Source organism: Schistocerca nitens, chromosome 5 (genome assembly GCF_023898315.1).
Source record: "Schistocerca nitens isolate TAMUIC-IGC-003100 chromosome 5, iqSchNite1.1, whole genome shotgun sequence".
NCBI lineage: Eukaryota > Metazoa > Arthropoda > Insecta > Orthoptera > Acrididae > Schistocerca > Schistocerca nitens.
The window spans coordinates 276,745,326-276,766,591 of NC_064618.1; positions in this window are offsets into that span (position 1 = coordinate 276,745,326).

Consider the following 21,266-nt stretch of genomic DNA (forward strand, 5'->3'; position numbering starts at 1 on the left):
ATATGAACACCTATTTTTTATTACATATTCGTGTAGTACGTAAAGAAATATGAACAATTTAGTTGAACCACCTTTTCGCTTTGTGATAGATGGCGCTGTAATAGTCACAAACGTATAAGTACGTGGTATCTCGTGCGGACGGTATTTGCTCCGTGATACATTAGCCGTGTTAAAATGGACCGTTTACCAATTGCGGAATAGGTCGATGTCGTATTGATGTATGGCTGTTGTGATCAAAATGCTCAACTGGCGTGTGCTATGTATGCTGCTCGGTATCCTGGACGACATCATCCAAGTGTCCGGACCGTTCGTCGGATAGTTACATTATTTAAGGAAACAGGAAGAGTTCAGCCACATGTGAAACGTCAACCACGACCTGCAACAAATGATGATGCCCAAGTAAGTATTTTAGCTGCTGTCGCGGCGAATCCGCACATCAGTATCAGACAAATTGCGCGAGAATCGGGAACCTCAAAAACGTCGGTGTTGAGAGTGCAACATCAACATCTATTGCACACGTACCATATTTCTATGCACCAGGAATTGCATGGCGACGACTTTGAACGTCACGTACAGTTCTGCCACTGGGCACAAGAGAAATTACGGGACGATGACAGATTTTTTGCACGCGTTCTATTTGGTGACGAGGCGGCATTCACCGACAGCGGTAACGTAAACCGGCATAATATGCACTATTGGACCACGGAAAATCCACGATGGCTGCGACAAGTGGAACATCAGCGACCTTGGCGGGTTAATGTATGGTGCGGCATTCTGGGAAGAAGGATAATTGACCCCCATTTTAACGATGGCAGTCTAAATGGGACAATGTACGCTGATTTCCTACGTAATTCCGATGTTACTACAAGATGTTTCACTGCATGACAGAATGGCGATGTACTTCCAACATGATGGATGTCCGGCACATAGCTCGCGTGCGGTTGAAGCGGTATTAAATAGCATATTTCATGACAGATGGATTGGTCGTCGAAGCACCATACTATGGCCCGCAAGTTCACCGGATCTGACGTCCCCGGATTTCTTTCTGTGGGGAAAGTTGAGGGATATATGCTATCATGATCCACCGACAACGTCTGACAGTATGCGTCAGCGCATTGTCAATGCATGTCTAAACATTACGGAAGGCGAACTGCTCGCTGTTGAGATAAATGTTGTTACACGTATTGCCAAATGCATTGAGGTTGACGGACATCATTTTGAGCATTTATTGCATTAATGTGGTATTTACATGTAATCATGTTGTAACAGCATGTGCTCTCAGAAATGATAAGTTCACAAAGGTACATGTATCACATTGGAACAACTGAAATAAAATGTTCAAACGTTCCTACGATCTGTATTTTAATTTAAAAAACGTACCTCTTACCAACTGTTCGTCCAAAATTGTGAGCCATATGTTTGTGACTATTACAGCGTCATCTATCACAAAGCGAAAAATGTGATCCAACTAAAAGATTCATATTTCTTTACGTACTACACGAATATGTAATAAAAATGGGGTTTCCTATTTTAAAAAACCATAGCCCCATCTGGTTTCCCCTTTCAAGCTAGACAAGTTTCGTTTGTAGTTTTTTCGTTTGACGCTTATTTCGTGAGATATTTGGCCCGGTCACGATCAATGGACCACCCTATATAGTGTAAATAGTATCTAAGGCTGCGTCAACCATTTATAATAAAGGGAACACTGATGAAACATAACATTAGGAATTAGCGTTCCTTGTGTATTATAGCAACTCTAACACTGCAAAAATCATCTGCCAGAAAATTTAACCCAACAAACAAAAACTTCCAGTCTATTTACGACTGGACTAAGAACTTGGCTCAAAGTTTTTAACACTACTAAATCGCAAGAATTCTCCTGGGTTATTAACCGTTTATCAGTTCACATCTGCGCCAATCTCTCCTACATGTCGTTTGAAATGGTACAGAAATATCATTTCAGATGTTGAAACGTCTTGGGTAACGCCAAAGGGTCACTTAAAATTAAGTGAAATACGGCATTTGTGAGTCGAATGATTAGTCCCGCCCATCTTCGATTACTATGACTTCCAGCACCTTGATCTTCCCCTGACCGTGATATTCTTCCCTTTACCGATGTATAAGAATGTGATTGCTGCGCCTCCCCCTTTAGAAAACTATTTAGATTAAATTCTGTCCGAAGGTGTGTTTACCATGCTCTTTGTTTGTTTTATAGCCTTCATAGTCACAGTGCTCAATACTTCATTTGTCGCATTCCTACATCAAAAACATTTTCCCCACTCCCTCCCCCACCCAGCCCAGTCCAACAACAACCCCTTAGAAGTCCTAGAGTGTCGCAAGCACTAGGCTGTGCATACAGTTGTCGAAGATAGACAGTTGCATAATTTAATGTTATAACGCCCTACGATTTTAACGAAACATTTTTGGGAGGGAAACTTACAGTGTAAGTAATTCCCGCCTGAAGTAAAACACATCCAACTGTCGGTCCAAAATATTGATTATTATAAATAGTTAGAATCAGTGAGGAATATAAATGTTGTTATTTGTTCCTTATCTGATTAGCATTTGGAATGGAATTTCCTGGCATTGATTGAAGCTCAGACGGCTGGTCACCTAAGAAGGAGGCGGTATTTGGTGGGAAAAGCAGCCACCACAACTCCAGAGCAGCAATGCTAGACCAGAATATTTATCGGATCCTTTTCTCTGTGTATGCGGTGTTGAACTGCTTTTAGGAACGTTAAGAACTGCTTTATACAATACGCAGTTGCATTAGTTATTCAGTCGTTACCTTTTCCAGTCTATATTTCAGTATATTTCACATTATCTACAGGAATAAAACCTATCCGATTGAATTTTCTGCCACTGAAATGGTCTACTGCAGTATAGCTTGTGTTACACTCAGTACGTCCTCTGTCTTATGATGTAGACACTCAAGACTTTGTAAGATATAGAAGATGTTGGGTATAACAAGACATGTTCGATATAACTTGACTCTCAAGCAATTGAAATGCTTACTCATTCTGAAATGATCTACTGCTTATAGATTGTCTTACACTCAACGTGTGCTTCTCCGTATATCGTAGACATTTAAGACATTCTAAGACACAGAACATGTTGAGTATAATACATGATGCTGTCCACAGAAATTTTCCCACGTGGTGGGGAGTTGCAAGATTCTAAATTTATCTTACGATCAAAAGTTATACAGTAATTGCTAACAACATGGTATTCTGCCACTGCGGTCAGCTGAGTAAAGCTACAATTGGCTAAACGAAATGTGTAGAAGAATCACGGGAAATCACTTCTATAAGTGTATGAAAATTATGTGATATGTACAAAATCTGCACGCGAGATTTCAGAGGGGGAGGGGTACAAGCCCTCCGTTTTACACCCCCACCCCTCTCCCCAGCCCCCTACGGACACCTATAATAACACATATTATACTGTTGTATAACATTCCAGAATGAGTAGAAATAGCAACTGGGGAACACACCACTGAGTAGGTTTTATGAAGCAAAAATAAAATAACTGGTACAGCCTTGTATTGTATAATGGAGTTCTTGTCATTTATTAAATTTAAAAAAATGGTCTCAATTCAAGCTTATTCAATGGACATAATAATAAAGTATATTATTGTAATAGCGTCGAAGCATTGTTCAGTTTGCCTAGATTTAGAGTCACCTATCGACCAACGTCAAGAGAGTAGTGTATTCATTAAAGAGGCGAATATTCGTAGCATTTTTGCAGTAATGTATGCCAAACTGCAACTTCTACGTTAAGTTGAGAGGGGAGCTACTGAACCCATTAATTTGTGTACAGCAATTAGGCATCTAATTAGACAGATCGAGCCTCAAGTTGTGAGGATCCTGTAGTTCCACAAGTGTTATAACTTACTATTTTTTGGCATTTGTATGCTTATTCTTTAGTTTCGCTACATATTGAGTATCGACAGTCATCAAGAACAACTGACGGAGTTGTAGACAGTAGTGAAAATATTTTTTGCGTGCTGAAATGTTTTTATGAATTATAGTTTTTGTTCGTATTGCTCGCATGGTGGGTGTAATGTTTGAAGCTTCCGCACTTGATCAGAAATGCTCTTGAGATGCAGACGTGTTGAAGCGTGTATTTCGATGCAACTGGAAAGAAACTACACCCATTTCGACACTATGTTCGGTCTAATCATTAGGGACGCTTTTACAGTACGCCTGTCTGCCTGCGTAACTGAGTGGCTGCGTGCTTGCCTGCCATGCAGCGGGCCGGGTTTCGACTCCCGGCCGGGTAGGAGATTTTCTCCGCTCGTGGACTGGGAGTTGTGTTGTCCTCATGATCATTTCATCCTCATCACCGGCACACGAGTCGCCCAATGTGGTGTCGACTGCAATAAGACTTGCACTCGGTGGTCTAATTTCCCCGGATGGGGCCTCACGGCGGGCAATGCCATACGATCATTTCATTTCATTATGTCTGTAGTTTTAGTGTGAAGAAATTCACAATGTGTTGTGGTACAGTGGACTTTTCTTAATCGAAGTCGGGCTTGAATTTTTTTCTAAGAAGGCACTATTTCCACATTAAACAAAACATTTTGTGATGCGTCATTACTGTCAGTTTAACTCTTTGTTATCGTTATTGTAATATGCTTCGGAATAAATATGTGTGACTGGCCTATTGAAAATAAGAGCGTGGGGAAGGGCATTAGAGCAGTGACACTAGTAACTTCGTGGTAGTATCAGAAAATGGAAGAGTAAGTATATTTGCTAGGGCGTCTTCGATTACAAATAATTTTTGTTATGTTATTTCATTGGGCTGTGTCGACGCAGAGGCAGTAGGTAGAGTGGCTATAGAATTACGAGGCCTGTTCAGAAAGTAAGCTCCGATTGATTGCCAAATTGAAACCACAGTGAACATCAGAAATGTTTTACTTGTAACAATTAGCTACACCTTTCAGCTACTTCTCTACGTAGTCGCCGTTCTGACTTAGACTTTTGTCATAGCGTTGTACCAACTTTTCAATAGCCTCATCATAGAAGGCAGCCGCCAGTGCTTTCCGCCAATTCTCCACGCTGGCCTACACCTCGTTGTCTGTGTCAAAATGTTGTCTTCAAAGACAGCGGTTCATGTGACCAGAGATGAAACTCAGGGGGAGACAATTGCGGACTGTATTGTGGGTAATCTCACATTTCCATTTGAAAACGATGCAGGAGCATCTTCATTGCCCCCGCAGAATGCGGCTGAGAATTGTCTTGAAGAAGAAACAGCACGACAGTTATGTAATGTTAGCTGCATAGCTTCAGGCGAAATTTCTCGCCAGGCCCTCGTACTTGGCGGCAGACACTATTTTCTAGACATCTTTACGCACTCACTGCGAGCTCAGAAATGAGAAGAGCGACGTGATGCTAACTGGGGTTATACTAGAGACACTACCCAACACATCTGTGCAAAGCTTTATCGGATTTTCATAGTCGTTTCCATTTCGCGACCAATCGGAGCTTACTTTCTGAACGCCCCTCGTACTTTATCGCTACAAATGCTACACCGCATCTGTAGGTGAAATACGTATAGCAGGCGATCAAAAATAAATGTGTTTCTATTTTTTTAATTTAAAGTAGCAAAGACGAATTTTTATTCACTAGACGGCAACCATGAATATTTTTATCCTAGATTTCTTAAACAGTGTAGGCTTCTGGTTATCTTTTTGCCTCAGTTTGATATTTTGATGTGAAGAAAGAGAGTTTAACGTTATTTTCATCGCGATCCTAATTTAAATTAAATATTGAAGAACTCAGTTAAGGTTATCCGTTTTAAATAGGATTAATTTACAGGAAAATCGAATGCAGCACAAAAATACTGACTGTCTGAGAATTTAGTTCTATATTGTTGAAATATTTGTTAGGTAAAAGCAAGACAACAATTTGTAAAAAATTATCCCTGGTAGAGAATCTCCCATTATATTTTGCATTCTAACAGCAGAATCACTTTCAGTGAAATATCAATGCCAAAGCCTATAAAAATACGTGTACCAACTTGAGTGCGACTATTTTTAAAAAACAGTTACATAGAAAAGTCAGATGAATATCCTTATTGTGGAGTTTTAATAAACAGAACGACAAATAAGGAGAAAAATAACCAGCAATCTATACTCATGACCACGATTTAGGTCATCTAACTTTTATTTCTGTAAGGTATGTAAGAAATATTTAGAACAATAGTCATCTGTAAATTCCCTTACCAAGAAAATCCACAAATTTAACCCCCATGGTCTGTTAGATTTTGAAATAGAATTGAAAAAAGAAACCAAATAACGTCTACACAAATTTTCTTCTTGTGAGTTTAATGTTAGAAGTATGAATGATGTTGCTTAAATGCAATTAAATAAAAATAAAAACTTTCCCTGTAACTTCAGAGAATTTCCATCTTTATAAATAATGGTAACTGTCTTTCCTTATCACTGAATGACTATAGAACATAATTTGCAATTTCAGTAATGTTGCTGATTGTGATTTTCTGTTCATCGTTTTTTATTCCCTCTTCTACTGTTTGTAGTTTTTGATAGCATTACACTTAAGAAGTAATATAGTTATTATAATATAAATAATCTGTACACTGTAAAGCATATTCCTTAACCATCAGGTAAAAATATCTATGCCGACAGTAAATTGTAACATCTCTTACCTGAGCGAAAAGAAGAATCTCAATGTAATGAAATAACCGAATAAATAAATATTTCTTACGACATGAAACTATGCGTTCCAAGAATTAATCCTACATAGTTCTGAAGGAAGAAATAACAATTTTAGATTCTTACGGTTGGTCAGAAATGTTTACAGCACTAACAAAGTGTGGAAGTGGCAACGTAGGATACATAGAACTTCACATGTACTTTCAAAGTCGTTCAGTCGGATCGCTTTGACGACTTACACAACATCGTTAGTTTTAATGTAACTTACTTGAAAAGCGCAATAGCGTTTATGTCACTGTACCTTCATTTGTCACTAAAAGATCCCAAGTATTTAGACACTGTGAACGCGTGCTCTCGATTTCGTTGTACGTCTCCACAAGAGCCATTCCAAGAAACGTTTTTCAGTGGGAAACCTTAGCAAGAAGACGAAGCATGAACTTACATTTTACATGTAAAACGAGATTAAAGGGGGAAGAAATTTCATCACAAGTGATGCAGCTAAAAAGCTTGATTTTTCTCTTTCTTGACCTTTTGGATGGATTATAAATGAGAGGAATGCAAACGATGTTACTTGAAAATCTGAATTTTGCGTGGAACTGTAAAATGACAGTTTTTCTACAGCTTGACATCGCATTCTTGGGAGCTCTTTGAGATGTCATTCTCCGGTTTAAACTTTGCGTATCTCGGCGACAGTGATTTCATTTCACGCTTCCAGCTGCAACGCTAAGCATCATCAGTGGTTTGTAATTAAGTTTATGTTCATTTTGATTTGCTTTTTATATCTAAAAACAGTTCGTTAAGAATAGGTTGGTTTGTACTTACGGTGATTTTTCGGCTGATTTCTCGTTTACATCGGGAAATGCCGTATGATAGAACAACATTGTTTTTCTGTGTTAGATACTGATAACTTTTGTCTACTTTTTAGATGTTCTACAGCACTATGCATTTCTCAAAACACACTTATGCACACCACTGTATTCTGTATGTTTTTGTATTTCGAATATGTGTTGCCATTTTTGTTTTGTAGCATTGCCAACATAACCTTTCCACTACTTTGTCTTCGACCTACAAATATTCTTTGTTAAATTAGATTATCGTATGTGTGGAATTCTATAAATGAAGAATACAAGATGGTGTCGTATGCTAACATACTGACGAGTTAAATTAAGTTATTGTGAATATTTACTTTAAATTCTTTTTATTAATTAATTTATTCCTTGTCCACATCTGATTTTTTAGTGTCTTTCAGCAAAAAATTCATTTCTGGTCATCTTAACACGATGATGTAAATAATCGGTCGCTATTATTGCAGCCGTAAGTGTTTCATGCACGATCCAAAAACGAACCTATCTTCATTCAGTAGCCATTTTACGAAGTTTGGTGTCATTTTTTGAACGTCATTTTATTACCTAAAGATGGGTCGACAGCACAGACTTCACCGATTTTAATTCCTCATCTCATCATTGTAATCGCACTTCCTCCTATTTTCTTAGTATTCTTTATAACCAACGTTTAAGAAGTTAACATTCAGAGAAAGGGCGATTATAAGTTCCCGACGATCCCCTTAGATGGCACGTGCAAATAAGTTATTACAACAGTCATCATAGAGACGTATATCAGTGCACAGCGTGTGCAGTGTTGGTCATTATTTCATGAATCCAAATCCGCTACTAAAGTTCAGAGACAGTTCAGGACTAAATATAGCAAGCCACCACCACAAAGACAAACCGTTATTAATTATTGTTACATTCGTCTCACCGAAACTGGCTGTGAATCGCACAGAACAATCGGTCAGGGTCGGTCAACAGTCACTGACGCAGAAAATGAACTTCGGGAGTCTCACATTCGTAGTCTGGGTACATCAGATTGAACATTAGTAAGTAAAACTTATACCGCATTCAGTCCTGTATCAAACATTTCTGTAAGTTAATTACCTTTTGGTCAATTAAAGGTTACTTTTACGTAAATAATTTATAAACACCCTACATATAGCGGCTTCTTGATACCTCTAGATATAGGCCTTTACAGCAAAAACTGCCGAATCGTGTCCAATCAATACGTAAAAACAAATTTCGATTTTTTTTACGAAAACTCACAAATTCAGATGATATGGAACTGAAAGTGATAGAAGTTTTATACAATGATTGTTTCAGTGGACTAGTAACATATTAGATAGTACCCTTTATTACTAAATAGACAATTTTCTGATGCTTCTGTATGTGTCCTGTCAATCAGTTCCTTCTTCTGTTCAAGTTACGCCATACATTTACTTGCTCTGAAAATTACTCGTAAATTCACCACGTCCTCAATAGTTATCTTCTCTAGCTATTTACTCTTCAGCATTCTTCTGTAACACCACATTTAGAAAGCTTTTTGTCTCAGTTGTTTGCCGTCCACTTTTCGATTCCATACAAGGTTATACTCCAGAGAAACTGGATCAGAAAAGACTACAAGACAATTTTATATTAGACTAGCGAACTCAACAATGATTTGTAATAGCTAAATATACGTTAGAACTGGATATACGTCCTAATCTGGTGTACCCCTGGAAATTGTGTCAAGTTTCAAATTCTTGCATCCCGTTGCGATTTCGTCCAGTTCGAAGGTAAAGAGGTCGTAATTGCAACAAATCATGTAGAATATGAATGAAAAATAAACTACTGTTTTGGATTTTTTGTGCTCAATACAATTACAAAACTTAAGAATATAAAACTCTTTCGGTTTTTTGGATACTGTTTGGTAAGTGTATTTACTGGTCTTCTAAGCTACTAGTGAGAGGGCTCGAACAATTGGAGATGGTGAAAAAGCTCTGCCCCGTAATCAATTCCAACATAATCAGACCTCCTCTTATCGTCCGCATCCACGAGATGGACCATCGCCGGCGGCGGAATTGCTTCATGGTCATCACCATCGGACTCTGCTCAACCTGCTCCACTCTCCCCGCATCCGACGACGAAGGAAGGCCGCAAGTATCGCCTTGCGTCGCATGAATTGTGTTTTACAGGGTTTTTAACGGCAGCAGACAGTGGGCGCGAAGTGAGATCCTTCGTCGACTTGGTGGATGCGTGTACCCATTTCAGGCCCAGACGATTTGCAGCGCCGATATCACAATCAAGGATAACCGTGCACTTCACAGTGGCGACTGTGAAGTGCACGGTTATCCTTCAGTATCTCTTCCCCCAAATTCACGGATCCCGGGGACAGCGCGGCCACAGCAGCCGCCGGTGGGTGTCATCACGACACCGCGGGACAACCCCATGGAGACGGTGCCTTCACCTTCGTCAGGGTACGACTAGAAGCCTGACATTCCATGCCGCCACAGCCTCCAGTCCCTCAGAGAGTCGACGATCCTGCCTCCCCCACCTTTATCGAGCTCCTTATACGTCGCTTGTGGAGGGGTGGGGGGGGGAGGAATGTTACGGGGTAAATTCAAATGCCGGAACGCCAGTCGGAAACGAGAGAGAGGGCTGTGAAGATGACATTACCCAATCGCACGCTGACCGACCCCTCTCTAGGACGACAACGCGACAGCAGCGGCCTCTATGTGAAGAGAATATAAGCGCCGCTCCCGACTGGTCGCGGCTCCCCCACTTTCTCCTTTTCCTTGAACACATCCGCAAACTATATATTGTCCGCTGCCTTGATCCACGTCACCCCCTGGCGTCTCCCTTCCTCTCCATCCCCAACCTGTTGCCGCGCCTTTACCGCTGTGTCCCACCCTCTCTCCATCTCCACACCCTCCGCCTCCTTTCCCAACGCAATTTCCACCACCTACCCCTCCTGGATGATGAACTTCGCCCTGACATCTACCCTTCCTACCAACTCTAACCCCATCTTCGTGCCTCCTCCTCAGGGCTCCCTCTCCTCCCCCTCCCTTCTCCTGAACGGCTTCCCCCTCCTACTCACCCCTCCCTCTATTGTGCCCCCTTTCAGTGTCTCTGCACTCCCTCCTGCCTTGTCTTGCCTCTTCATCTCCTGCCCCACCAGTCTCCTGCCTCTTCTTGTACCTGCTGACGCCCCTACTCTCTTCATCCCACCGCCTCCCCTGCTGCCCCTTGCTCTTGCCTCCTTTTCCATCCTCTCCGACCTCTCCCTCGGCAGGTCCCACCTGGCGGGTTTATACTTCACCATATGTGTTCCAAGTGGGTTTTAAGTGTGTTGTTCTGGAGTGTTTTTAATACTGACCGACTTTTCACCTGTGCATGTGCATTCAGTGTCTTCTCTGTGTTTTAAGCATCGCCAACTGTGGTTTTTAACTTTATGGTGACTTTTTTAATCATCCCCCCATGAACGTCTCCCTGTCAGTGAATTTTTACCTCCATTATCTCCCCTTACTTTGTTATATGTTACCCTTTTTTATCGCCTTATATCTGTAGCATTTCATTCTTGTTTTGGTTGTCATGTCACTCGGCTGAAGAGCGGCGGATTGTGCTGCTGACAGCCCTCCCCTGCCAATAGAATTTTGGAACACGTATTATGTTCGAGTATAATGACTTTCCTGGAGACTATAAATCTGCTCTGTAGGAATCAGCATGGGTATCGAAAAAGACGGTCGTGTGAAACCCAGCTCGCGCTATTCGTCCACGAGACTCAGAGGGCCATAGACACGGGTTCACAGGTAGATGCCGTGTTTCTTGACTTCCGGAAGGCGTTCGATACAGTTCCCCACAGTCGTTTAATGAACAAAGTAAGAGCATATGGACTATCAGACCAATTGTGTGATTGGATTGAGGAGTTCCTAGATAACAGAATGCAGCATGTCATTCTCAATGGAGAGAAGCCTTCCGAAGTAAGAGTGATTTCAGGTGTGCCACAGGGAAGTGTCATGGGACCGTTGCTGTTCACAATATACATAAATGACCTGGTAGATGACATTGGAAATTCACTGAGGCTTTTTGCAGATGATGCTGTGGTGTATCGAGAGGTTGAAACAATGGAAAATTGTACTGAAATGCAGAAGGATCTGCAGCGAATTGACGCATGGTACAGGGAATGGCAATTGAATCTCAATGTAGACAAGTGAAATGTGCTGCGAATACATAGAAAGATAGATCCCTTATCATTTAGCTACAAAATAGCAGGTCACCAGCTGGAAGCAGTTAATTCCATAAATTATCTGGGAGTAGGCATTAGGAGTGATTTAAAATGGAATGATCATATAAAGTTGACCGTCAGTAAAGCAGATGCCAGACTGAGATTCATTGGAAGAATCCTAAGGAAATGCAATCCGAAAACAAAGGAAGTAGGTTACAGTACGCTTGTTCGCCTATTGCTTGAATACTGCTCAGCGGTGTGGGATCCGTACCAGATAGGGTTGATAGAAGAGATAGAGAAGATCCAACGGAGAGCAGCACGCTTCGTTACAGGATCATTTAGTAATCGCGAAAGCGTTACGGAGATGATAGATAAACTCCAGTGGAGAGACGCTCAGTAGCACGGTACGGGCTTTTGTTAAAGTTTCGAGAACATACCTTCACCGAAGAGTCCAGCAGTATATTGCTCCCTCCTACGTATATCTCGCGAAGAGACCATGAGGATAAAATCAGAGAGATTAGAGCCCACACAGAAGCATACAGACAATCCTTCTTTCCACGAACAATACGTGACTGGAATAGAAGGGAGAACCGATAGAGGTACTCAGGGTACCCTCCGCCACACACCGTCAGGTGGCTTGCGGAGTATGGATGTAGATGTAGATGTAGATGTAGACATGGAGCAGGGGAATGAAATCACAATAAAGAAAAAAAACTTGTTGCAGCCCACTTCTACAGCAGCTTCATGATTAGGCACTTCAAGACCAGCGACGTAGGTCTTGGATGCATGTCGCCCTTTGCTTGCGACACTTCCGTGTTATTGCGAAAGTTAAGTACTGTTATTATTCATTTCGTAATAAAACTCATTAATAAAATCTGTTTGAACGTTGTCTAGCGACCCGAGAAAGCAGGTTTTCTAGACACCCCATATTCGACGACTAGGCAGGATTCAACAGTCTGTTGTGGACGTATTAGAACAGTGCAGCTGTTGAAATTGCGGGTAATTTATTAGGTTTTAGCTTCAACCAGTTACTTTTATAGGAATATATTTCTCCATGATGACGTTTAAAGATGTATGGTATACCATCTTCACATAATTTCATTTATTTACATGTCTTGAGCATAGTTTCTTTACTAACACAGTTGCAGAATTTTTCAATGGAAGTTTTAAGGCAGCTACTGCAAAAAGTCATAGATAAGGTCACATTGTTTACGACACGCAAACAAATTAAAACGTGAAGATGGGGTGAATATAATCTTATATTCAACAATTTCCTTTTCGAATCATAATTTGTTGGTAGGGATTGTTGGGAAAGGGTGTCATTCATATCGGTCCGTAAATATTAACGTCACAGACCTATTAGTTTTGACTTTATGTGTTAGCAGCACTGCTGTGACGTCATGTGACAATGTGACCCGCGAGCTGAAACACGTGAGTCCGGCCTGCGGGTCACCAAAGGTTGCCCATACCTGCTCTATACTATTGAAGCATTTCACCAATCATTGGTGCAAACGACTAAGGGTGTACGATTGATTGAATGTATGTGCAGTTTTCCCTACAGTCCAATTTGCTATTGTTTTCGGCCACGTATGCGCAATTTTTAGTCGTTTTGTAAGGTTCTTCACACGCCTCTTAAAATAAACGTCGCGATGTGGCACAGCGGTATACATTTTGGAGAAATTACTTTAATACTACATGTTCGCTGAAAATCTCCAAAAGTTTAAATGGCAGTGAAAAACAAAAGTAGTATCCACAGCATAATTCGATCCCAAGACCTCGCGCTTATGAAACTGAATCTTAAAGACCGTACAACGTACATAAGCATGCCTAAAATTTTCAAACTCGATTTTTTCGAAAACGGTTGAGATTTTTGTCTTCCTGTTTACAAATGTTGAAGTCGTATTGCGCCCTTCATACTTTGTCAGTATGATTCAAATCTATGAGGGTAATTCGGTAATGTCCCCTGGTAAACGAAAGGAGTAAGTGCAGTAGGTCAGAGGCAAAGCCACCTCCTTAAACTCGTCGACGACTAGATACTTCAACTGTTTAATTATCTTCTTTAAATTTAACTTATTCGGCATTCTCTTATTTAACGACAAATGATTTTTATTTGTATCATTTCTGCTGAGAGATGACTTACTTGCACTAATTTCTAATTGGTAACTCTCGATAACTCGCTACACCGACAGCAGCAGATACAAATTAAATAACCGTAATTCAATACACGTGGTAACAATGCTGCTAATGAACGCTGTTTGCACCCTCCGGCAATACGAGATCACACAGTGTATGGAATATCTTCATTAATTATTATCAAATTATACTCATTACCGGGTTCGCAGCGACGCCGTTGAAAATTCGTCGTTGGCGTTTTGTTACAGAATACATGACACACTCTTGTACGTATGATTATAAATACGTTATAATATAGTTTATTAGCACGTTATACACCCGTTTTCGCATTATTTACTTGTTAGCCTTGTTTTCATTGGTCGCTCATTAGAGCAGATAGATTTTTAAAAAGTAACTCACTTTTCTGCAAAACATTTTCTTTAATGGAGTAGAAATGTAACCTCACGTAAGGTGAACTAATTCTTAAAACTCTACAACGGTTATTTAAAAAACTGAGAGTTTCAAGTAGGATACAATCATGAATTAAAGAATTATGAAGGAACATTTATCATAGTTTAACCAGAAATAATAAGCACGAAAAGTTCACTGTGTAGAATAATTGCAGTATTGGTAAAGTGACTACATCTGAAACAAAAGATGCTGTAAATACCTGCTGTATTATGTTGAAACAGTAGTTTGGAGTAATGAGGAACCAGAAGGCTTAGGAAAGTTGAATTGTTACAGACGTACCAATAAAAAACAATATTTAATGTTGAACATTACTGATGTAGTTAAAAATATTGTAGTGATACTTTTGTTAGTTACGAAGAGCAATGTAACAGCAGCATAGAGGGCTGATTTACACTGTCTCAAAGTTGATCCTGATGTTGTTATTTTACCTGCGGACAAGAGGAATGTCACCATTGATTATGTACAAAAGATGCGATGTTTATTATCTGACTGAGCGTATCGCAGGATCGATGCTGACCTCACTAAAAGTGTTGAAAGAAAGATTGACATCCTTCTGAAGAAAAGTGGTTTGTCGCAGGACACTATCAAGAGACTTAACAACTATAGTACTGTTCCCCCTAGGTTATATGACTTTACGAAGGTACACAAGGAAGGGGTTCCTTTCCGAACTACAGCGAGCAATATCGGGCCTCCTACATATCGTGCAGCCAAGCTTCTTGCTTTTTTGTTAAGCCCACAGGTTGGTAGGTGTGAACATCCCATCAGGAACCCAGCTGATTCCTTACGTCGTTTGGAGGGAATGCGATTGAATGACTCTGATATTTTAGTGAGTTTTGATGTGGTCTCTCTCTTCACTCGTGTTCCTATGTCTGATTCGTTACGGTTAACTGAGGTTAGGTTTGGTGTTGAATTAAGTAACTACTTTCGACATGTGTTGACATCCACTTACTTTTTATTCAATGACAAATATTACGAGCAGACAGACGGAGTTGTGATTGGTAGCCCGTTGTGTCCTGTGATTGTAAACGTGCGGTAGCGTTCTCGCTTCCCACTCCCGGGTTCCCGGGTTCGATTCCCGGCGGGGTCAGGGATTTTCTCTGCCTCTTGATGACTGGGTGTTGTGTGATGTCCTTAGGTTAGTTAGGTTTAAGTAGTTCTAAGTTCTAGGGGACTGATGACCATAGATGCTAAGTCCCATACTGCTCAGAGGCATTTGAACCATTTTGTTTTGTGATTGTAAATTTGTTTATGGGAGACTTCGAGGTACGTGCATTACAGTCGGCGCCTTTGAAATCCGCCTGTTTCTTCAGATATGTTGATGATACTTTTGTCGTTTGGCCTCATGGTGGGGAAAATTTGAATGCCGTTTTAGATCATCTGAACTCGGTCAGCCCGAACGTTCATTTTACGATAGAGGTAGAAGAGGATGGTTGCCTTCCCTTTCTTGACGTTTCGGTTAGGAGGAAGGTTGATGGATCATTGAGACATGCGGTTTACCGGGAATGCACTCACAGTGACTTACATTTACAGGCTGATAGTTGTCACCATCCGGCTCAGTGTGAAGGAGTACTTCGCACCTTGGTACACAGGGCACATGTCATTTCCGGCACTGAGACTTTGCCAGCTCAGCTGCCCGTCTGCTCATCTTGAAGCTACATTTCGTCAGAATGGTTAGAGTGGAAGACAGAGTCAACGTCCGTTGCGCTATCGACCAGCTGTGCGTCGGGTGACTGATGATAATAGTGAGTCGGCACTTAAGTCTACTGGCTTTTTGCCTTACGCAGGAAGCATTGTGAACACGATCGGTCGTATTCTACAGAAATACGATGTCAAATGAGTTTTTCGACCTCCATCTAAAATCAGAGTGCTTTTGGGTCCTGTTAAGGATGATCTTGGTTTGCGTAAGGAGGGTGTATATGGCTCTGAGCACTATGGGACTTAACTTCTATGGTCATCAGTCCCCTAGAACTTAGAACTACTTAAACCTAACTAACGTAAGGAGATCACACACATCCATGCCCGAGGCAGGATTCGAACCTGCGACTGCAGCGGTCACGCGGTTCCAGACTGAAGCGCCTAGAACCGCAAGGTCACACAGGCCGGCCCCTGAATTACTCCAGATACAAATTTGCTCGTACATCGGCTGTCCGTTGCAGTTTGTGCCTCGAAAATTGGGGGGGTGTACTCACACCGAAATATCGGCTGTCGCTGTAAATATTACCAGGCTGTATTTCCGTAAGTTGTTTGAAAATTGTAAACATCAACAGAAACTCAGGTCTCTCATGTCTCTCATGTTCCCCATCTTCAGGTGGTGCTCCTACTCACTGTTACATTTGTGTTCTAATACATTGTTCCGACTTAAAGCATTTTTATTAACATAGACATGTACCGTCGTGCTCAAAAGTATCCGACCGACCTGCATTGCATTCCGCCTGATTCGCATGCAACCGGCATAACGCAGCTGTCTAGCAGGTCCTCTAATCGCTCCTTGATACAGTCGTTCGGCTATTGATAATAGTTCTAACAAGTCACCACTAGAAAACACTGCTCTGTATCACAATAACTCAAGATGTAAAGTAATGCCACGATACTACAAATATCAGAGAACACCTTATCACAAATAAGACTGTTCTTAAGGCTTGTAAGCTCCCATTTATTACAATAAATGACATACCTGAAATGTTACCACTCTCATTATTACGTCAGGTAGGTAGCCATGATTTACTCTTGGAAGTAACATACCGTACTTATTATTTAACACAAAATGACATTAAAAATTTAAGTTATTCACGAGCAGCTAGTTGAGAATATCTATGAACTTCAAATGACACGACGAACCGTCTCGTTCTGCATACGGATTCAAACCCAGGTCATGCAGACTAAGCAAAGATTTCGAGACTGACGGAAACTAACAGTCATTCCTGATTAGGCATACAGAGAGTGATATACCTCGATTTTAGACAGTATCAGTCAACAAAAATCCACTTTAAATTAAATAACGCAGACATTTTTAACGAACGCGAATTCGTACCCAGCATCTACTGTCCCTGTTAACGAACTACGAGAGATGTTAAACATTACTTGAAATGCCGTGAGGTAAAGTTTTGTGTTGGACAGGGATTCGAACCCAGAACCTAATCGGATTGATATCGAAGCACAATCAACTGTGACATATCGCATTTTCTCGTCAGTAGCTAGATTTTTTAGCTGAAATGACGAGACGAAACATTAATTTTTTCCTCCCCATGGCTCCAACCCGGCACATATCGCTGTTATATTCTAGAGAAAACGAACGTTAAATATGGGTGTGTTGCAACAGCAGCGACATGTGAGCATGTTTCAACTAGAAATAATATGACGAAGAGTTCAGTGCTGACTGGGAATAGAGCACCACACACATCGTTGTTGACTACACACAAAGAGCCGTCAGCTACCGAATTTTTCTCCACCAGCAGCTCGGAATAACATCTTGAACTTACAGTGATCTTGCAAATAGTTCTGTGTCTACCTGGGAGTCAAAAACGTCAAATATCGTTAATGTTGACGACGAATGAAAATACATTAAACATCAAAATTATTATCCACCAGCAGATAGGTGTTCTCATGCTAGAGCTTGATAATACATAATGAAATCTTTAGTGCCGGACCAGGATTCGAACCCATTCACGCGCAACATGTGGAGATGTTGAGGAAACTACAGTTTTGAACAAACAACACATTGTAGCCGAGCTGCATTGTCACGAAGGGATCAAATTCCACGTTAAGGGCGGTCTGAGTTGCATTCCCAGTTCGGAACCAATTTTATCGACATACTGAAGCTCAAATAAAAGATGGAATAAGTGCCCTGTGACCCTACATAACGTTTGTTTCGTCACTAGAAATAAATAACTAGTATAAGAAAGGTTATTGGTGACAGAGTTTCTACATGTCACCACTCCAGACTTTATTGTGGTTCAAACTAAAGTCTACTTGGTAGAGAAGGAATATCATTTTGAATGTGAATTTCAGACCACAATACCATTATATCTTCTTCACTTGGTGTAGCCAGAAGAGAATGGAATCTGTCTCTCCCTATATAAAATCATTGACAGAAGTGGGAATCGATCCCAGACCGCAGGTGTATGAACCTATCATCAGTCCAACAGACCACCAAATATTCTTCTCTGTGACTCTTTTTTCTATCGTAACGCCGTTGCGCCACACTGGATGAGAATTCTTACACACTGGCTCCCTGTAGTAATTTGCAGCATGTTCAGTAAATTCATTTACTTGGTTGACCGAATCAACATGAACTAGCTCCCTCGGCTACCCAGTGCATACATTCCACTCTATTTTGTAACCACCGAAATAAGATCACGTAACTGCCACCTACACTGAACAGCCAACAGTGTAGGATGGAGAAATTTAAATAGGAAGTGTTCCTTTCCACTTGAGCTACTCTATTGCGCTTTCTGTTTCTTGAAAACGTCGTGCAGTGCAAAAGAAAAGCTGTAACTGTTTGTCTCTCAGAAGTCTAGACCCGGCCATATGCATTATATCACAGCGCAGTGAAACGCAACAGTTCTGGAGGAATTTTTGAGTTCATGTGGGAAGTTTGTTTTACAACCTTCGTACCTGGATAATGAGCTTTTTCCTAGTTGAGATATCTGTGAACGTTGCTGCTTAAGACGATTTAAGAAGAAACTAAATTCCTTCAGCTACGACAATGTTTAAGGAAATCGTCTAAGCGGCACTAAACCGTGGTTTGTGAATCGTTTACCGGCCGTACTCTGCCGCATTTCGCGAGTTGTAAAGCAAAAAGCTTACTGACAAATTTCACAGAAGGAAAAGGGGGACGAAATGTCGCCCACTGGAAGGTCATGTTGTTTTGTTTAAATGATTACAAAATCAGGTAAAACGAACAGTCAGGTTGTCAGTATAAGCACATTACTATTGTCAGTATGATGTTGTACTGCCCAGGGCCTGTAATGATAAAAGGCCCGTTTAGGTCAGGCATATTGTATACAGAAGTGGAAGAGGGAGCACCACTAAATTCTACAACCTGTACGCATTGTATACACACAGAAATTACTGTTACAGTGTACTTATGGAGCCAAATGAGTGAGTTGCGTATTTTCCGTGAGAGAGAGCACTGGCAAACAGTCTTCGCTACATTAGGTTACTTAAACTGGTGTCACACTGAGCTAGAATTTATGGTCAGCGACTAAGCGTAAAGTCAATGAGTTGGATGCGCGTTTTACAACTGTGAAATACAGGGTGTTTCAAAATGACCGGTATATTTGAAACGGCAATAAAAACTAAACGAGCAGCGATAGAAATACACCGTTTGTTGCAATATGCTTGGGACAACAGTACATTTTCAGGCAGACAAACTTTCGAAATTACGGTAGTTACAATTTTCAACAACAGATGGCGCTGCGGTCTGGGAAGCTCTATAGTATGATATTTTCCACATATCCACCATGCGTAGCAATAATATGGCGTAGTCTCTGAATGAAATTACCCGAAACCTTTGACAACGTGTCTGGCGTAATGGCTTCACATGCAGATGAGATGTACTGCTTCAGCTGTTCAGTTGTTTCTGGATTCTGGCGGTACACCTGGTCTTTCAAGTGTCCCCACAGAAAGAAGTCACAGGGGTTCATGTCTGGCGAATAGGGAGGCCAATCCACGCCGCCTCCTGTATGTTTCGGATAGCCCAAAGCAATCACACGATCATCGAAATATTCATTCAGGAAATTAAAGACGTCGGCCGTGCGATGTGGCCGGGCACCATCTTGCATAAACCACGAGGTGTTCGCAGTGTCGTCTAAGGCAGTTTGTACCGCCACAAATTCACGAAGAATGTCCAGATAGCGTGATGCAGTAATCGTTTCGGATCTGAAAAATGGGCCAATGATTCCTTTGGAAGAAATGGCGGCCCAGACCAGTACTTTTTGAGGATGCAGGGACGATGGGACTGCAACATGGGGCTTTTCGGTTCCCCATATGCGCCAGTTCTGTTTATTGACGAAGCCGTCCAGGTAAAAATAAGCTTCGTCAGTAAACCAAATGCTGCCCACATGCATATCGCCGTCATCAATCCTGTGCACTATACCGTTAGCGAATGTCTCTCGTGCAGCAATGGTAGCGGCGCTGAGGGGTTGCCGCGTTTGAGTTTTGTATGGATAGAAGTGTAAACTCTGGCGCATGAGATGATACGTGGACGTTGGCGTCATTTGGACCACAGCTGCAACACGGCGAACGGAAACCCGAGGCCGCTGTTGGATCACCTGCTGCACTAGCTGCGCGTTGCCCTCTGTGGTTGCCGTACGCGGTCGCCCTACCTTTCCAGCACGTTCATCCGTCACGTTCCTAGTCCGTTGACATTTTTCAAACAGATCCTTTATTGTATCGCTTTTCGGTCCTTTGGTTACATTAAACCTCCGTTGAAAACTTCGTCTTGTTGCAACAACACTGTGTTCTAGGCGGTGAAATTCCAACACCAGAAAAATCCTCTGTTCTAAGGAATAAACCATGTTGTCTACAGCACACTTGCACGTTGTGAACAGCACACGCTTACAGCAGAAAGACGACGTACAGAATGGCGCACCCACAGACTGCGTTGTCTTCTATATCTTCCACATCACTTGCAGCGCCATCTGTTGTTGAAAATTGTAACTACTGTAATTTCGAAAGTTTGTCCGCCTGAAAATGTACTGTTGTCCCAAGCATATTGCAACAAACAGTGTATTTCTATCGCTGCTCGTTTAGTTTTTATTGCCGTTTCAAATATACCGGTCATTTTTGAAACACCCTGTACTTTCCTACATTATAGAATCGAATATTAAATTTGAACTAATATTGCGAAAAATTTGTATTGGATAGCGTAGAATGAAAATCTTTAGGTTTTTTGCAAAGGAAAACAATTGATTTTCTAAAACATTGTCTGTCATTCACAACTTGAAACAGGTCATGTCGACAAAATCATGTG